Genomic DNA, 16,704 nt, shown 5'->3' with positions numbered 1-16,704 from the left:
ATTGAAGCACTTAGGGACCATGATGTCATACTGACAACTTATTTTCAAAAATGGTGTGTATCATGTGTTTGTGGGGAGACAGAGAAAGGAGAAAAACCAAATATGGTAAAACGTTAACAACCATTGAATCTAGATGAAAAGCATTTTTCAGTGTTGAAAATTTTCATAATAGAAGGTAGACAGATAAATATCGTAAAAACCAGATAAAATTTAGGATACATATGTATTTGAAGAGCTTTTTAAAGGCATGTTTTCTTTTCCTCAACTAGTTTCAAATAAACAGCCAATACTTTATCAGGAACTAATTCATCCACCTCAGAATGGATATTCACACCCAAATTGCTGTGCTTTCAAAAGCTTTTTAACCTCTTGTTTGTTGCTAGCACTTTCCCAGTGGAAAGAATTTGATGTCATTTCTGCACACCCAAATTCCTGTTGGCAGGATAGTCAGCAAGTAATACAGAGAGCTGCTTCCTTCAACAGCTGCATTCACCATAAAACCGAGGGCTGATTATGTGGAGAAATATCCTTCAGAAGTAAGGCATCAGGTAAAGGCCTCAGTGATCTTTTCCATGCATTCCAAATACTGTATTGGATCAAATTGGAGCAGCATCATTCTCCACAGCTGTATTGGCAACAGACAGACACAAATGAACTATTTAATATGGCAAAATGCACAGCTATTTCAGGCTTCTATTATTAGCACCAGTTCTCGACTCACTGGGAAAACTCTTCTTCAACTTGTTAATGCGACAGTTTTATTTGTTTGGACACAGCTTTCTATTATCATTCTTCCCACCCCAAACTTCCCTTTATCCCAAAGATGCCTCCAGACAGAGGTGTTTCCAGCTGGCCCCAGTTCAGCTGATCTCCAGTCCATCTGCCCATGAGAGTCCCAGGAAAGCATGCTGTCCAGCTAAGCCGCCTGGGCTTTGCTCTGGACTCCTAAGGAGTCCCTACTGGCCAGGTCTTCCCTGCTCCATCCAGAGAGGGGCCCCTCTCATACTGCAGAATGCTCGAAGTCCACAAATGTTCATTCTTCCCTTCGTTACTGGTAGAACTAACTCAGTTAAGGCTGAGCTCATGGTAGGCAACCTCAAACTCTCAGTGGCTTGTCAAAAAAGTCATTTATTTTTCTTGCAGGCCGGTGGAGGCCACTCTGCTTCAAGCTATGAGCCGAGTCAGGGCTGCTTCACTTGTCTCTCATCCTCTGGACCAGTGATCACCTGGGGTGGCAACAGGGCCAGAGGACGAGCAGAGACACAAGAGGCCTCATAAGGCGTCAGCTCAGAACTAACAAACTCGCTTCTGCCCACATTCCATTGGCCAAAGCCCTGCATGAGTTGTGGAAAAGCAGTCTCCACTTTGGTGAACATTACTAAGAGAAGAGGGAAGGAAGAATTGCAGGCAAGTAATACCATCTACCTCGGCCTCCTATGCAGCTTGGTGTGTACCTGCACCTAAGTTCTGGCCTGTAGGATATGAGGGGAAGTGAGGTGTGCAAGTCCAGGCCCTGCCACTGTAAAGACTGGGCCCTGCCTTTCCCCTGTCCATCTGCTGGGGACATGGTAGGATTGCAGCAGTTGCCTGGCCCAGAGATAGATGGCACAGCTATCCTGCTGGTCCTACCTCTAGACCGCCACATGTACCTCACTTATACTGCTTGGGTATTGCATCTTAAAACCCCAACTAGCACACCATTCATTCATTCATTCATTCATTTCCCCATTCAACAAATATGTACTGAGCGTCTGTGCCAGGCATTGCACCAGGTTTTGGAGAGATGACAGTGAACAAAAACAAACTTGGCTGTTCTGTATCTTGGCTGTGGCAGTGGTTACACAGCCTACACATGATTAAACTGCGTAGAACTAAATACACACACAGACAGGAATGCCAGTCAAACTGGGAATTAAAGAATCAAAAAGTCACTGGTGACTCAACATGGCAGCAGTCCAGCTCAGCCATACAGATGACAGCAGTGTGCTGAAGTATGGCAAAGCAATAATTTAAAAGGAATTGAGGCAGAGCTGCCAGGCAGGCATGCTCACCTTGGACTTTGAAGCAAGACAGACATAAAGGTCTTTGTTCTTTAAGTAGAGTGTCCATATAATTTATCATCCAAACTGAGACACCTGTGAAAATAATTACACTGGAACAACTTGTGTGACTGATCAGCTGGTCACTCCATCTTTAAGTCATTGTCTTGTTGAGTCTGTTATCAGAGCCCATGGAGTGCCATGCATGGACAGCTTATTTAGGCACAACAGAGAAAAATTAAAAGGAAGGAGGAGCAAGGAAGAGTGGAAAGGATAAAGAAATGGTGAGCATTGGCAGGAAACAATGCAAGGAGAAAAGCAAACAGGAATCGGATTTTCTACTAATTTGCTGTGTGTTCCTGTGTCAGTTTATAAATTAGTGTCTATATTTATGACCAATTGGAAGAACCAACTTTTTAGATCCTCTCATCCAACAAAGCTGCAGATTTCTTTATTGAGATGGAGTTGAGAAAGCTTTAAAACAGGCCAAAGTAACATGAGGTCATGTGTCATGAGAAGAGAAATGGTCTTCCATAATTGAGTGCTGGGGAAGGCTTGGTGTAGATAATGTAGAGGTTCTCAAACTGTGGAGAAGCTCAAAATGTGTTCCTTTGAGCCTTGGTCTTCTAGTTAGGCCACTAGCTAAGCCACTGTACAAAAAGACACCAAACACACTGGCTTCAACAAGACAAGCCTCTGTTTCTCTTTCGGGTGACAGGAGAAGCAGAGGACTAAGCTTTCTTTTCCAAGTCATCACCTGAAAGTTGCCCCTTCACTTCTGCTCACATCCAATTGGCCAGAGACTTGACAGGAAGCTGGGCACGTGCCCTGCCAAACCTCTGGTGGTAAGGCTTCGATTACTAAATGGAAGAAAGGGACACAGGGTGTTTTGGAGTTGACACCTAGCTCTTTGGAGGTGACTCACATCACTCAGGAGAGTCTGCAAGGCCCAGTGGGCAACACCCCAATCCTCCAGTCTCTACCCGAGAAGCTCCACCTTCATCTATTTGAGGGCTCTGTGTTGTGGGAAGTCAGGGACCCTGAATGGAGGCACTGGCTGGAGCTGCAGCAGAAGAACATAAATTGTGAAGATTTTAATATGGACACTTATCAGTTCCCAAATAATGCTTTTATAATTTCTTATGCCTGTCTTTAATCTCTTAATCCTGTTATCTTCGTAAGCTGAGCATGTATGTCACCTCAGGACCACTATGATAATTGTGTTAACTGTACAAATTGATCATAAAACGTGTGTTTGAACAATATGAAATCGCACCTTGAAAAAGAACAGAATAACAGCAATTTTTAGGGAACGAGGGAAGAAAACCATAAGGTCTGACTGCCTGCGGGGTCAGGCAAAAAGAGCCATATTTTTCTTCTTGCAGAGGGCCTATAAATGGACGTGCAAGTAGGGAAGATATCGCTGAATTCTTTTCCTAGCAAGGAATATTAACAATTAAGATCTTGGGAAAGGAATGCATTCCTGGGGAGAGGTCTATAAATGGCCGCTCTGGGAGTGTCTGTCCTATGCGGTAGCGATAAGGACTGAGCTACATCCTGGTCTCCTGCAGTACCCTCAGGCTTACTAGGATTGGGAAACTCCATCGTGGTAAATTTTTGGTCAGACTGGTTCTCTGCTCTTGGACCCTGTTTTCTGTTAAGATGTTTATCAAGACAGTACGTGCACCACTGAACATAGACCCTTATCAGGAGTTCTGCCTTTTGCCCTTTGTCCTGTTTCCTCAGAGGCATGTGATCTTTGTTCTGCCTTTTGAAGCATATGATCTTTGTGACCTACCCCCTGTTCATACACTCCCTCTCCTTTTGAAATCCCTAATAAAAACCTGCTGGTTTTAAGGCTCAGGTGGGCATCACAGTCCTACTGATATGTGATGTCACCCCGGTGGCCCAGCTGTAAGATCCCTCTCTTTGTACTCTCTTTTTATTTCTCAGCCAGCCAACACTTACGGAAAATAGAAAGAACCTATGTTGAAATATTGGGGGTGGGTTCCCCCGATATCGGCCCCTATCAGATTCCCCCGATAGTTCTATCTAAATTTTTATCTGAAAAATAGTTTCTCTGCTTTAAAAAAGAAACTTTGAAGACCATTTTACAGAAGATTGGTTTGCCAAGGTGGAAAGAGAAGCTCATCAGTGATGTGACTTAGCCAAAAGCACTGGTTATACCTCTACACCTCAGAGCTGACACTGAAAGCCCCGGCCATAGTCTTTCTGCCCCATGGAAAGCCTGGGGTGGGGGTGGGTGATATTGTCAAGAGCCAGGACCCAGCTCCTCATACACGCAGCTCATTTGCTCTCCCTCCCAACCCCCACCTTCATGCTTCTTCCACACACATACCAAAGAAAATAAGAATCTCAAGGTTGGAAAATCCCATTTTGCTTCAAGTGAAGTCACTGGGTTGTCCCTATGAAATGTCTCTACAATGGGTGTGCTAGACCTTTACTCTCTGTGGCACTGCCAAGACCCCCTCACCCTGCCAGAGCCCTCTGAATTGTACTCAGAATGGAGGGGCTGGAAGTGGGGCCAGTGGTCCTGGTATTCAGCCTCCCCTTCTGACACAAGAATTATCGTGGAACAACTTGTGTGACCAATCAACTGGTCTCTCCATCTTTAAGCCATTGTCTTGTTGACTCTGCTACTGCAGAATTTGGGGAGGTCTCATGGCTTCTCGGATCCTATTTCCTGAGCTTCCCTGAAGCCAACTTCTGGCCACTGGTATGTGATGCGAGCACAGTGCCTGCTCCTCCAGGAAGCTTCTGCTGATTGAACGCAGGCCAGATGGCAGGATCTGGGGCAGCCTTCTTAGATCATGGGAAGGAAGGGGCATAAGAGGGGAGTGGGTAACAAGATAACAGGAGCTCCCTCCCTGATGACTACAGAGCCATTGTGGCAGCCCTGGGCCTCCATTTCAGACTTTCATCTTGTCTAAGCCACCACCATTAGGGTCTCAGTCAGTCATCATTCTAATTTACTTGGGTGGCTGGGTGAGGGCATACTACTACCCTCCAGCTGTCTGAGATTAAGCAGAACAGCAGCTAAAGCAGTAACAGCAGATCTCCTTCAGTAGCTTGCCATAGGGAAGAGGTTCCAGCATGAACTGAACTCAGCTTTCATTTGTGTAGAGGTAGTGGGGCCTTTTAGCTTCCATAGGGAAGAGCGTCCTTCTCCTTCAGTAGCTTGCCATAGGGAAGAGGGTCCAGTGTGAACTGAACTCAACTTCCATTTGTGTAGAGGTAGCAGGGCCTTTTAGCTTCCATAGGGAAGAGGGTCCTTCAGTAGCTTGCCATGGGGAAGAGCGTCCTTCTCCTTCAGTAGCTTGCCATGGGGAAGAGCGTCCTTCTCCTTCAGTAGCTTGCCATAGGGAAGAGGGTCCAGGGTGAACTGAACTCAACTTCCATTTGTGTAGAGGTAGCTGGGCCTTTAAGGTTAGAGTGAAGGAGCAGGGAGGGAGAGATGGCGGGTAGGGGTTGAACAAAGTGGAGATTCACAAAAGCAGACTGGGGGGGGGTCACGTGATTAGATGACCTGTGGGGGCGGCAGCGGCAGCCTCCTACCCTCCTCACCTTCATGCGCTGGCTGGAGCAAAGAGTTCTTTTGACAGCCTTGAGCTTTCCCGGGCAGGAACTTACCGGGGCTGCAGTCACCCTAGAAACATGGCTTTCGGCTGTGGAAACGCTGCTGCTGTGGAAGTCTCTTATCGCGGGGGTGGACGGGGTCGCTACGCGCCCAGCGTTCTTCCGTGGTTCTCACAGCCCGCCGCCACTTCCCTCTCAGGGACCTTCGCGGGGAGGCCTCAGGTCAGCTCCGCCCTTGGGATGGCGGGAGAGCAAATCGGACCCGGGGCCTCTGAGCTCGCGGCCCCGACACGTCCCGCCCTCCCCTCCGCTTGCGGGAGCCAGGGCGCTTCGGCGGGAAATCCTTTGAACACAGGCCGGAAGAGGAGGAGCCGGAGGCGCCATCACCCAGCTTCCTGGTTTCAGTCTTTTTTTTTTTTTTTTTGAGACGGAGTTTCGCTCTTTTTGCCCAGGCTGGAGTGCAGTGGCGCGATCTCGGCTCACTGCAGCCTCCGCCTCCCGGGTTGAAGGGATTCTCCGGCCTCAGTCCGCCGTGTTTTTATATATTAGAACGGGCCTGTGCCTCAAGCGCGGCTCTCGCGGCTGCGGAGAGAGGCCCAGCAGGGGGCGGGGACGCCGGGAGGCAGGGCCTGGCCGAGCTGCGCACACCCGTGGGGTTCTGGCTACGGGTACCCGGACCTGCCCAACAACTCGTCTCCATTCCCGACCTTCACACCCCTACCCGGTCCGCAGGGCACTCTCCTCCCCTCTCTCAGGCACGTCCTTGACCTCAGCTGCCACGTGCACATGCTGGTGCCTTCCAGGTCGGTCTTTCTCCACCAGTCTCCACCTCGAACTTCCTTCCTTTTCGTCCTTTGCTGGGCCTAACCCCTACTCGGCCTCGGCCCTCAGCTGCCGGCCCTAACAATGCCTCTGTCTTTCCCAGACCCCCATGGCCAGGTCAGGCTTTGCTCCCTGGGTTCGTCTCTCCTTGCTTCCCTCCTCCCTCCTCCCTCCCCGCTCCCCCTCCCCGGGCTTCCCCTTCAGTGTGGATTCCGACCTCATAAGGACCTGTCTAATGGTCTCTGCTGGATGGAAGCGCAAAACGGACCCTCTCACTCTTGCCTTATCCCCAGCAGCAAAGGAGGGGCTCAGTAAATATCAGCTGGATAAGCAAGAGTCGAAACTTGAGTGGATGCTGGAAAGAGGACGGGAGGGTGGCAACAGAAGAAAAGTGGGGCCCACGAGGTCAGCTCCTCTTCCATGAAGTTTGACAGTGAAGGACGCAGAGGAATAGAGGAACCGTAGGACAGTACAGCAGAGTGAAGGGAAGCCTGACAACAGTGAGGCCAAGCCCAGCAAGTTTGAAAGTGGAAGCCAAGGAGCCGTATGGGACAAAGTTGGTGAAGGCGGTGAGGGCAGTAGAGTTGAAGGATGGGTCCCGAATCACAAAAGGCAGCGAGAAAGACTGCCTGCCCAAAGGGACAAAGGAAGCAGGCATCTGCAGGTCTGTGTTGTACCTGCCCTGAACCTGTTGCCAATACATGATTGAAGGGGAGAGGAAAAAAATTGTGGTTGCTTATCTCAGGTGGCTCGCTCTGTCGCCCAGGCTGGAGTGCAGTGGCACAATCTCGGCTCACTGCAAGCTCTGCCTCCCGGGTTCACGCCATTCTCGTGCCTCAGCCTCTCCGAGTAGCTGGGACTACAGGCGCCCACCACCACGCCCAGCTAATTTTTTGTATTTTTAGTAGAGACGGGGTTTCACCGTGGTCTCAATCTCCTGACCTCGTGATCCTCCCGCCTTGGCCTCCCAAAGTGCTGGGATTACAAGCGTGAGCCACTGCGCCCGGCCAAATTTACATTTTTTTAAGCCACCAAATTGTAGTAATCTGTTACAGCAGCAATAAGAAATGAATACAGCCATGCTTGATAATTCCTTTATCAAAAGCTACCTATTGGTGTTAGGAAGTATTGTTTTAAATTCTAAGACAGTGTTTTCACTTTCTATTTTGTGCACTGTCTACCTCATGACCCCTTAGGTACCAGTCAGGACTGGTAGACTTTAATGTGGAGAACTTCTGAAACAGCAGTTCTCAAAATGTTATCTCCAGACACACAGAATCATCACCCAGGAACTTGTAACCATGCAAATTCTCAGCCACCCAGACTTCCTGAATCAGAAACTCTGGGGCCTAGCAGCCTGTGTTTTAACAAGCTCTTCAGGTGATTCTGACACTTGCTCAAGTTTGAGAACCGCTGTTCTAGGAGCTGGTCCTGCAGGGAAAGGGTGGCCTCTCAGTTCAGGTTCCAGTGTGGCTGGGAGTGGGGGTCAAGGTGAGGGTTTGGTTGGTGTGTCTGACAATCAGCCAGGCTCGAGCACAGGGACTGTTTACAAGGCTGCACTTTCCATGTTCTGGTCAGCAGTCTCACGGTTCATTCCATTACAAATGGACAGTCACCCCAAAATTAATGTGGAAATCTATTTCTCTATTTGGAGGTGGGGCCTTTGGGAGGTAATTAGGTCATGAGAGTGGAGCCCTCATGAATGGAATGACTGCCTAAGAGAACAGAGATGGCTCACGCCTGTAATCCCAGCACTTTGGGAGGCCAAGGCGGGCAGATCACGAGGTCAAGAGATCGAGACCATCCTGGCTAACACAGTGAAACCCCATCTCCACTAAAATCCAAAAAATTAACCGGGTGTGGTGGCGAGCGCCTGTAGTCCCAGCTACTCAGGAGGCTGAGGCAGGAGAATGGTGTGAACCCAGGAGGCGGAGCTTTCAGTGAGCCGAGATCGCGCCACTGCACTCCAGTCTGGGCGACAGAGCGAAACTCTGTCTCAAAAAAAAAAAAAAAAAAGAGAACAGAGAGCTAGCTTGCTGATTTTCTGCCATGTGAGGATACAGTAAGAGGGCAGCCATCTGCAACTTGTAAGATGACCCTCACCATAACCTGACCATGCTGGCACCATGATCTCACACTTCTAACCCCCAGAACTGAGAAATAAATTTCTCCACCACTCAGTGACACGGTATTTTTTTTTTTTTTTTGAGATGGAGTCTAGCTCTATTGCCCAGGCTGGAGTGCAGTGGCACGATCTCGGCTCACTGCAACCTCTGCCTCCCGGGTTCAAGCGATTCTCCTGCCTCAGCCTCCTGAGTAGCTGGGATTACAGGCACCTGCCACCACACCTGGCTAAGTTTTGTATTTTTAGTAGAGGTGGGGTTTCACCATGTTAGCCAGGATGGTCTCAATCTCCTGACCTTGTGATCCACCCACCTTGGCCTCCCAAAGTGCTGGGATTACAGGTGTGAGCCACCACACCCGGCTGGCATGGTATTTGTTATAGCAACCCAAGCTAAGATGCTCCATGTTATGGACTGAATGCTTGTCTCCCCCCAAAGTTTCTATGTTGAGATCCTAACCCCTTTGTGATGGTAATAGGAAGTGGGAACTTTGGGAGGTAATTAATTAGGCCATGACGGTAGGGCCCTCATGAGTGGGGTTAGTGGCTTAGTCCATTTTGTGCTGCTATAATAGAATACCTGAGACTGGGTAATTTATATAGAACAGATATTTGTTCTCTCACAGCTGTTGCATTAGGGATAGATGGATGGACTTAAATTTATGTATTGACTGATTGATGGGGCCTTGTTCTGTTGCCTAGGCTGGAGTATAGTGGCATGATCATAGATCACTGCAGCCTGAAACTCCTGGGCTCAAGCAATCCTCCCACCTCAGCCTCCATATAGCTGGTGGGGATCAAGTTTCTAACACATGAATCTTGGGAGACACATTCAGACCATCGCAGTGGCCTTATAAGACTGTCCTCAGCAAACCAGAAAGCAGGTGGACCCTCATCAGACACCAGATGTGCCTGCACCTTGACCTTGGACTTGCCAGCCTTCAGAACAGTAAGAAAGAAATGTGTGTTGTTTAAGCCACCCAGTCTATGGTAACTTGTTATAGCAGCCCACTAAGACCCCAAGATATTTAAAAACTCATCAGCACCTGCTTTCTGCATCTGGACCCTGATCATCTGGTGGGTTTACCAGTTACTTGTAGAGTGTCCCTGTGATAGTTTTAGGTGTCAACTTGACAGGATTGAGGGATGCTTAGATGGCTGGGGAAACACTGTTTCTGAGAAGGACCATGTTTTTGGAGGAGACTGTTTTATGGGTGAATTTCGGGGGACAAATTCAGATCATGGCACTGGCATTATAAAGAGAGACACAAAAGCTTGCTCTCTCTCTCTGCCATGTGAGACTAACACACAAAGACTGCCATCTGCAAACCAGAAGCAGGTGGGCTCTCCTCAGACACCAGATCTGCCTGCACCTTGACCTTGGACTTGCCAGCCTTCAGAACTCTAAGAAAGAAATGGTAGCATGGCTTGGTCTAAGTTGGAAGGCCTGAGGAACAAGGAAGCCTATGGTGGAACTGAGTTCAAGGATAAAGACTTGAGAATACCTACTCAGTGGGCTGAGTAGGGAAGACCAACCCTCAATGTAGGGAGGCACTATCCAATCACCTGAGGGCCCAGACGGAACAAAAAGGTGGAAGAAGGGTGAATTCTGTCTTCCAGAGCTGTGACACCCTTCTCCTTATGCCCTTGTACCACACAACTCTAGGTTCTTTGGCCTTTGGACTCTGACACTTGCACCAGTGGCCCTCTGGAGCTCTCAAGCCTTTAGCCTTGAACTTAGTTACACCATGTGCTTCCTTGTTTCTCAGGCCTTCTAACTTGGATCGGGCCATGCCACCAGCTTCTCTGATTCTCCAGCTTGCAGACGGCATATTGTGACCCTGACATTTAATGACTTTAGTCTTAAGCAATTTTCTTCCTCTGTGGATTGATATTTGGATATCAATGTGGATAATAATTTCTCACCAAGGTAACTGTTATGAGGTAAAAATGAGTTAACATAAGTAAAACCTAGCAAAAGCAAACCATCCGAAATGGTTAATACTTACTATTAGTACTTGAAGAAATAAATGTTTTCGACAATAAACTTTGTGTGCAGTTTTCCTCAGCCAGTTTCAACTGAGCTGATCATTTATGTGACAGTTTCATTACCAAATTGATGTTCTCACCACTATTTCAAGTGCAGTATGAAACTTTATTTGAAATTCTAGAAAAATAATTAATTAAGGTTGTTTGGCTCTTGCAGCCTGTATTAATTTCCTAGGGCAGCCGTAACAGAGGAGTCACGTACCACATAACATTTCGGTCAGCAGTCACCTGCATTTTTGACAGTACTCCATACAATTATAACACCATTATTTTTACTGTGCCTTTATGTTTAGATACACAAATACTTACCGTGTTACAGTTGCCTATAGTATTCAGAGTACAGTCACATGCTGTACTGGTTTGCAGCCCCAGCGCATTAGGCCATGCCATTGCAGCCTAGCTGTGTAGTAGGCTCTCCTAGCTAGGTTTGTGAGTGTGCCCTCTATTATGTTCACACAATGGCCTAATGATGCATTTCTCACAACGTATCCACGTTGTTAAGTGACCCATGACTATTCATTCTACAAACTGAGAAGCTTAAGTAACAGAAACTTATTTTCTCACAGACTTGGAAGACAGAAGCCTGAAATCAAGTTGTTAGCAGGGCCATTGACCTCTGAAGGCTCTAGAGGCAAATCTTTTCTTGCCTCTTTCAGCTTCTGGTGGCTCCCAGCAATCCCTGACATTCTTTTCCTTGTAGTTACACAACTCTTAATCCCTACCTCAGTCTTCACACGGTGTTCTCCCCTGTGGGTCTCTAAATCTCTCACTCCTCATAAGGACAAGTCTTTGCATTCAGGGCCCCTCAAATCCAGTGTGACCTCAATTTGATTACCTTTGTAAAGATGCAATTTCCGAATAAGGTCACATTCATATGTACTGGGGGTTAGGACTTGAACATGTATTTTTAGGGGGCACAAGTGAACCCACATCAGAGGTCAAGCCCCAAAGCAGCCTACATGGCGAAACCAGTCTTTTCATGAAAATGTAAACTGAGGTAAGGGCCATGCTGCCTTGGAAAGCGTTCTGTGTTGTCATTCCAGAGCCACAGGGGCTGGATAGTGACAACAGAGGTGGGTTGCAGATCTATGGGCTACTCTTTGCAGAGGCAGTAAGTAGGGACTGCCACAGCATTCAATTAATTTCCTGTAAGAATACATTTTATTCAAGTTGATAAAAAAGCTATACTTGTTAACATTGCATAACATTCCTGTGCTATCAAATGAGAATCTCCAGAAATGAATTTGAATAGCTATAAAACCCACATTTTTCTGCAGATACATGTGTGGCCACCTGAGAGCCAGGTCCCTCAGTGTCCACAGACATAACCCTGCCACCTACCGCCTGCTTCCCAGAGCAGATGAAGCTTCTGCCAACTCAGGCTTATCCCAGTCTCTATTTCAGGCCATCAGCTGGATGAAGAATTAATTTAATAAGCATCAAACAGCTTGCAAAGCATTGGTGAGTGGCTGAGGGCCACGAAACGAGACCACCGTGTGGCCCATCTTTGAAGATGAATCCAACAGCAGTGACTCTCCCTGCGTCCTCCCCATCTTGTTTTCTGCTTTTCCATACAATGGCTTATTCACTGCGTGTGACATCATCACTAGCACTATGTTTATCTATCAAAGTTCTTCTGTTTTGTGGGTTTGTTTTGCATTAAAGGTCTACTTATCTGAGCTTTGAGCTGTAAGGCTTGACTGTGAGCAGCAACTGAAGAGTGTGGCACCTCACACTCGGTAGGAAGAAGCTGAATAACAGGTGTCGGCAGTGAGGGTGGGGAAAGCAGCCAGGTAGCAAACAGCTGTTTTTTAGGCTAACCATTGAACGGAAGCTCCTAATCACTGAGTTAACTTTTAGCAGAGATTAACTCTGTCTACTGGGATGTAAGGGATTTTGGCATAAAGGTATGTTAATTCGGAGGCTCTGGAATGCATAACAGTTTCCCCCATTGAAGTTTATGATAATGAAGTGTTCAACTTACTGGAATTTTCCCCACAAGACTCCTCTGGGATGAATTTGCCTTGGGGAGAGACTACATAACTGAAAACCAGCATCCAGGCCCTCAAGAAGAAACATAATCTCCAACAGTCTCCTTTTCAATTTCTGTCAAATGTCTGGCTTCTCTTGAAGGGATGTTCTTGAGAAGGGACAGCCACCCTCCTCTGAGCCTCCTGTTTCAGCTGATGCACCTTCAAGTACAAGGTCCTGTTCTTGGGCTCTGTTCAAGTTTCCCTCAAGAAAAAAACCTTACATTTGCCAATGAACTTGATGTAAAGTTGTTGAGGATATTGACTCTCCTTTAAACATTTATTGAAGCTAGGAATAAACTTAACTGGACCTATGTATAGAAAATCTTAAATTTCTACTAAGAGATGAAGAAAAGAATTCCCTTCCCTTCCTTAACAATTCAGCTCCCGTTACACAAAACCAAACAAAAGGGATTCTGTTGTGGGGGGACAGAACTTCACTGTCCCGAAGCTAGGTGTTGGAGCCCAAGCAGGGTGAGGAGGGAGTCAAGGAGGCCCATGTGGTGGTGCAGCATGGCCTGGCATGGGTCTCAGTGCCCAAACAAGGTGAAGAGGGGACCATGCAGGGAGTGAGGGTGTCACTGCCCAAGCGAGGTGAGTAGGGCAATTTTAAAGTCATGAAAGTTAAGGAAGGGCTGAGGCACTATTCTAGATTGAAGGAGACTAAAAAGATGCAACACTCAATGCGCAATTCTAAACTGAAATCTTTGCTCTAAAGGACATTAGGACAATGAAAGAAACTTGGATGGGGTCTGAGCATTAGGTAGTGGTAATGAATCGATGTTGATTCCCTAATTTTCATGGCTGTATGCTGATGATGTAGGAGGTTCTTGTAGGAAATACACACTCAAAAGTATTCTGAGGTGATGGGGCATCATATCAGCAGCTTATTCTCAAATGGTTCAGGAAGGAAAAAGTTTTATACTATACTTCTTTGGCAAGTTTAGATTGTTTCAAAGTAAAATTTTTTTTAAAAACAGCATTTGTCGACCATCAGTTTGGTAAAAGGTGAAAAATGTTGATAATACCTAGTGTTTGTGAAGGGGTGGAGAAACGAAGTTTCATACACTATTGTCAAAAGTATAAATTGTTACAAGATTTTTGGAGAGCAATTTTCCAATATCTAGCAAAAATTTAAAAACAAGTCCTAACTCAGCAGTTCTGCCTTTAGAAATGTATTTGTAGGCCAGGCGCGGTGGCTCACACTTGTAATCCCAGCACTTTGGGAGGCCGAGGCGGGCGAATCATGAGGTCAGGAGATCGAGACCATGGTGAAACTCCATCTCTACTAAAAATACAAAAAATTAGCGGGGCGTGGTGGCGGGCACCTGTAGTCCCAGCTACTCGGAGAGGCTGATGCAGGAGAATGGCGTGAACCCGGTAGGCGGAGCTTGCAGCAGTGAGCCGAGATTGCGCCACTGCACTCCAGCCTGGGGGACAGAGCAAGACTCCGTCTCAAAAAAAAAAAAAAAAAAGAAATGTATTTGTAGGATAACATACAGGAGAGAAAAATGTATTTTATGGCAACACTGTTGATACTAACAAAAACTGAAAACCACCAAAACATTTATCATGAGGGAGTTAAGTAAAGTATGGTATAACTATACAATGAGTATACTAGGAAGAATGCAGAAAGATGTATGTGGACTTTTACAGAAAGGTGAGCTACTGTCTAAATGCAAATGTGCCAATATCACGCATATACAGTCAGATTCCTTTTGTTAAAATCAAAAGCATATGTTTAGAAGCAAAAGCACTCATATAAAGGCCTGGTATAGAGCAGTGGCTAAAAACAGTGCCAAGGTACTGCCTCAACTTCCTCTCACATGCTGCCCTGTTGATACTGAGGCTGGTTCAGGAACCATGACAGCCTGTTTGTATGAATTCCTTAAAGCACAAATTAGTTAGTTTCTTTCATAACAGTCACCTCATCCCTTAGTTTAAAATGGTTGTGTTCATGGAATACTATGCAGCCATAAAAAAGGAGATCACATCCTTTGCAGCAACATGAGTGGAGCTGGAGGCCATTATCCTAAGAGAACTAATGCAGCAACAGAAAACCAAATACCGCATGTTCTCACAAGTGGGAGCTAAACAATGAGAACACATGGATACAAAGAGGGGAACAACAGACGCTGGGGCCTACTTGAGGGTGAAGGGCAGGAGGAGGAAGAGTATCAGAAAAAATTCCTGTTGGGTACTATGCTTATTACTTGGGTTCAATCTGAACACCAAACCCCTGTGACACACAATTTACCCACATAACAAACCTGCACATGTACTCCTGAACCTAAAATAAAAGTTACAATAAATAAAAAATAAAATGGTTGTGTGCTGACAAGAAATAAGTATTCCAGATCTGGCTGCCTCCTACCCCCTTAAGAACTCCCAGCGCCAAGGTCAGCTTCACAGTGATGTGCTAAATTTGTTTTTTCTCTGCCCCACTCACCATTTTGCTTCTGGTAAGATTTCGAATCCCTGGTTAATTAATGAAGAACTAACTTTACAATGGGCATATGCTTGTGGTCCCTTTCCACCAGCCCCCAGCCCACCTAAAACACTACAGTTGTGGGACTGCCTAAAGAAAGAATGTCAGGAAGGCAAGAGAGGCGAGCTGAGGACCCCCAGGTGGAGGCCTCCACAGTAAGTGCCACAGGGCCATTGGGTCATCAAGGGCGTGTTCTGTGAAGATGTTGTAGCCATGGTGTTTGTCCACTGTCCCATGTGCCTGACTGCTTAGGCACAGTGGACAGTGGTCTTAGCCAAGGCCTGGTATGTTCAGGGGCAGATCCCTGGCTTCTCCTAAACGCACTGGCCATGAAAAGGGGCAGTCAGCTTCAGAGGGAGTTGAGGAGCTGGGGATGCAGAAGGCTTTGAAGATGCCCCTCAAAGCCCCACTGGATGTCAATCAGCCAGTTTCCAGACAAGATAAACTAGATAACTTGCAGGATTCTAGGTGTGGGTAGAGATGAGAATGGAACTGGGAAATGTAACTCTTCCCATAGAAGTAGCTAAAACGGCCGGGCATAGTGGCTCACGCCTGTAATCCCAGCACTTTGGGAGGCCGAGGCAGGTGGATCATAAAGTCAGGAGTCCTAGAAGGAAATGAAAAAAGAATGGTATAGAGCTAATACCTGAGCACACAATGGCTGAGAATTTACCAAAACTCATGAAATATAAATACACAAATTTAAAAGCCCAGAGTATACAAAAAAGGATCACTTAAAAAAAATCCACACCAAAATAAAACACAGTGAAACTGGAATAAACTGAAGATTAAAAAAATCTTAAAAGAAGCTATTTTAAAAAGAATACAATAAACTGGCAAAGGAACAGCCAGAGTGGAAATCACACTTCAGTGGCTTAATGTGTCCAATGTGACAAAAGAACATGAGGTCTAACCTAGAATTCTATTCCCACAAAAAATCGTTTTTAAGAATGAAGTTATTTTTAGGCAAATAAAAATTGTGAAGTTTTACCCCTAACAGGACAGAGTATTCTAAAGAAAGTTTTTTAGAGAGAAGGAAAATGTCCCCAAATAAAAAATTGCAGAGGTGGAGAAGAATGAAAGGAAATGAAAAGGTTGGGCATGGTGGCTCGTGCCTGTAATCCCAGCACTTTGGGAGGCCTGAGGCCAGGAGTTCAAGACCAGCCTGGCCAACACAGTGAAACCCCATCTCTACTAAAAATACAACAATTAGCCGGGCATGGTGGTGTGTGCCTATAGTCCCAGCTACTGGAGAGGCTGAGGCAGGAGAATTGCTTGAATCTGGGAAGTGGTCACTGCAGTGAGCCAAGATTTTGCCACTGCACTCCAGCCTGGGTGACAAAGCAAGACTCTGTCTCCAAAAAAAAAAAAAAAAAAAGCAATTAAACATTTGGTATAGAAAACAATAGTAACATATTTTAATATATATCTATGTACATTTATATGTATATATAATTAAAATTAACCAAAACAACAGCATATACGACGGAAGGTAAATTAAGTTGAAGTATTCTAGGAACTTTGCATTGTCTAGGATGAAGATAAAAGTATCAATTA

General features: G+C 46.2%; 2 long non-coding RNA genes across 4 annotated transcripts; one reads left to right on the top strand and one right to left on the bottom strand.

Moving 5' to 3' along the window:
* Window positions 1-204: 204 nt before the first annotated feature.
* Window positions 205-5,709, bottom strand: LOC134737190 (uncharacterized). The gene is made up of 2 exons (XR_010121834.1): window positions 5,625-5,709; window positions 205-625 (listed from the first exon to the last, which is right to left on the bottom strand). It is a non-coding gene; the product is annotated as an uncharacterized lncRNA (long non-coding RNA).
* A 591-nt stretch (window positions 5,710-6,300) lies between these two features.
* Window positions 6,301-13,641, top strand: LOC134737189 (uncharacterized). 3 transcript variants are annotated; one of them, XR_010121833.1, is made up of 4 exons: window positions 6,301-6,439; window positions 9,283-9,529; window positions 10,350-10,510; window positions 12,034-13,641. It is a non-coding gene; the product is annotated as an uncharacterized lncRNA (long non-coding RNA). The 3 variants fall into 3 exon arrangements; XR_010121832.1 differs by having other exon boundaries at window positions 10,350-12,308; XR_010121831.1 differs by having other exon boundaries at window positions 9,283-12,308.
* The last annotated feature ends 3,063 nt before the right edge of the window (window positions 13,642-16,704 follow it).

Source organism: Symphalangus syndactylus, chromosome 7 (genome assembly GCF_028878055.3).
Source record: "Symphalangus syndactylus isolate Jambi chromosome 7, NHGRI_mSymSyn1-v2.1_pri, whole genome shotgun sequence".
In the NCBI taxonomy this organism is placed as follows: Eukaryota; Metazoa; Chordata; class Mammalia; order Primates; family Hylobatidae; genus Symphalangus; species Symphalangus syndactylus.
Note: the sequence above shows the minus strand (reverse complement) of the source record. Positions and strands in the feature narration are given on the sequence as shown.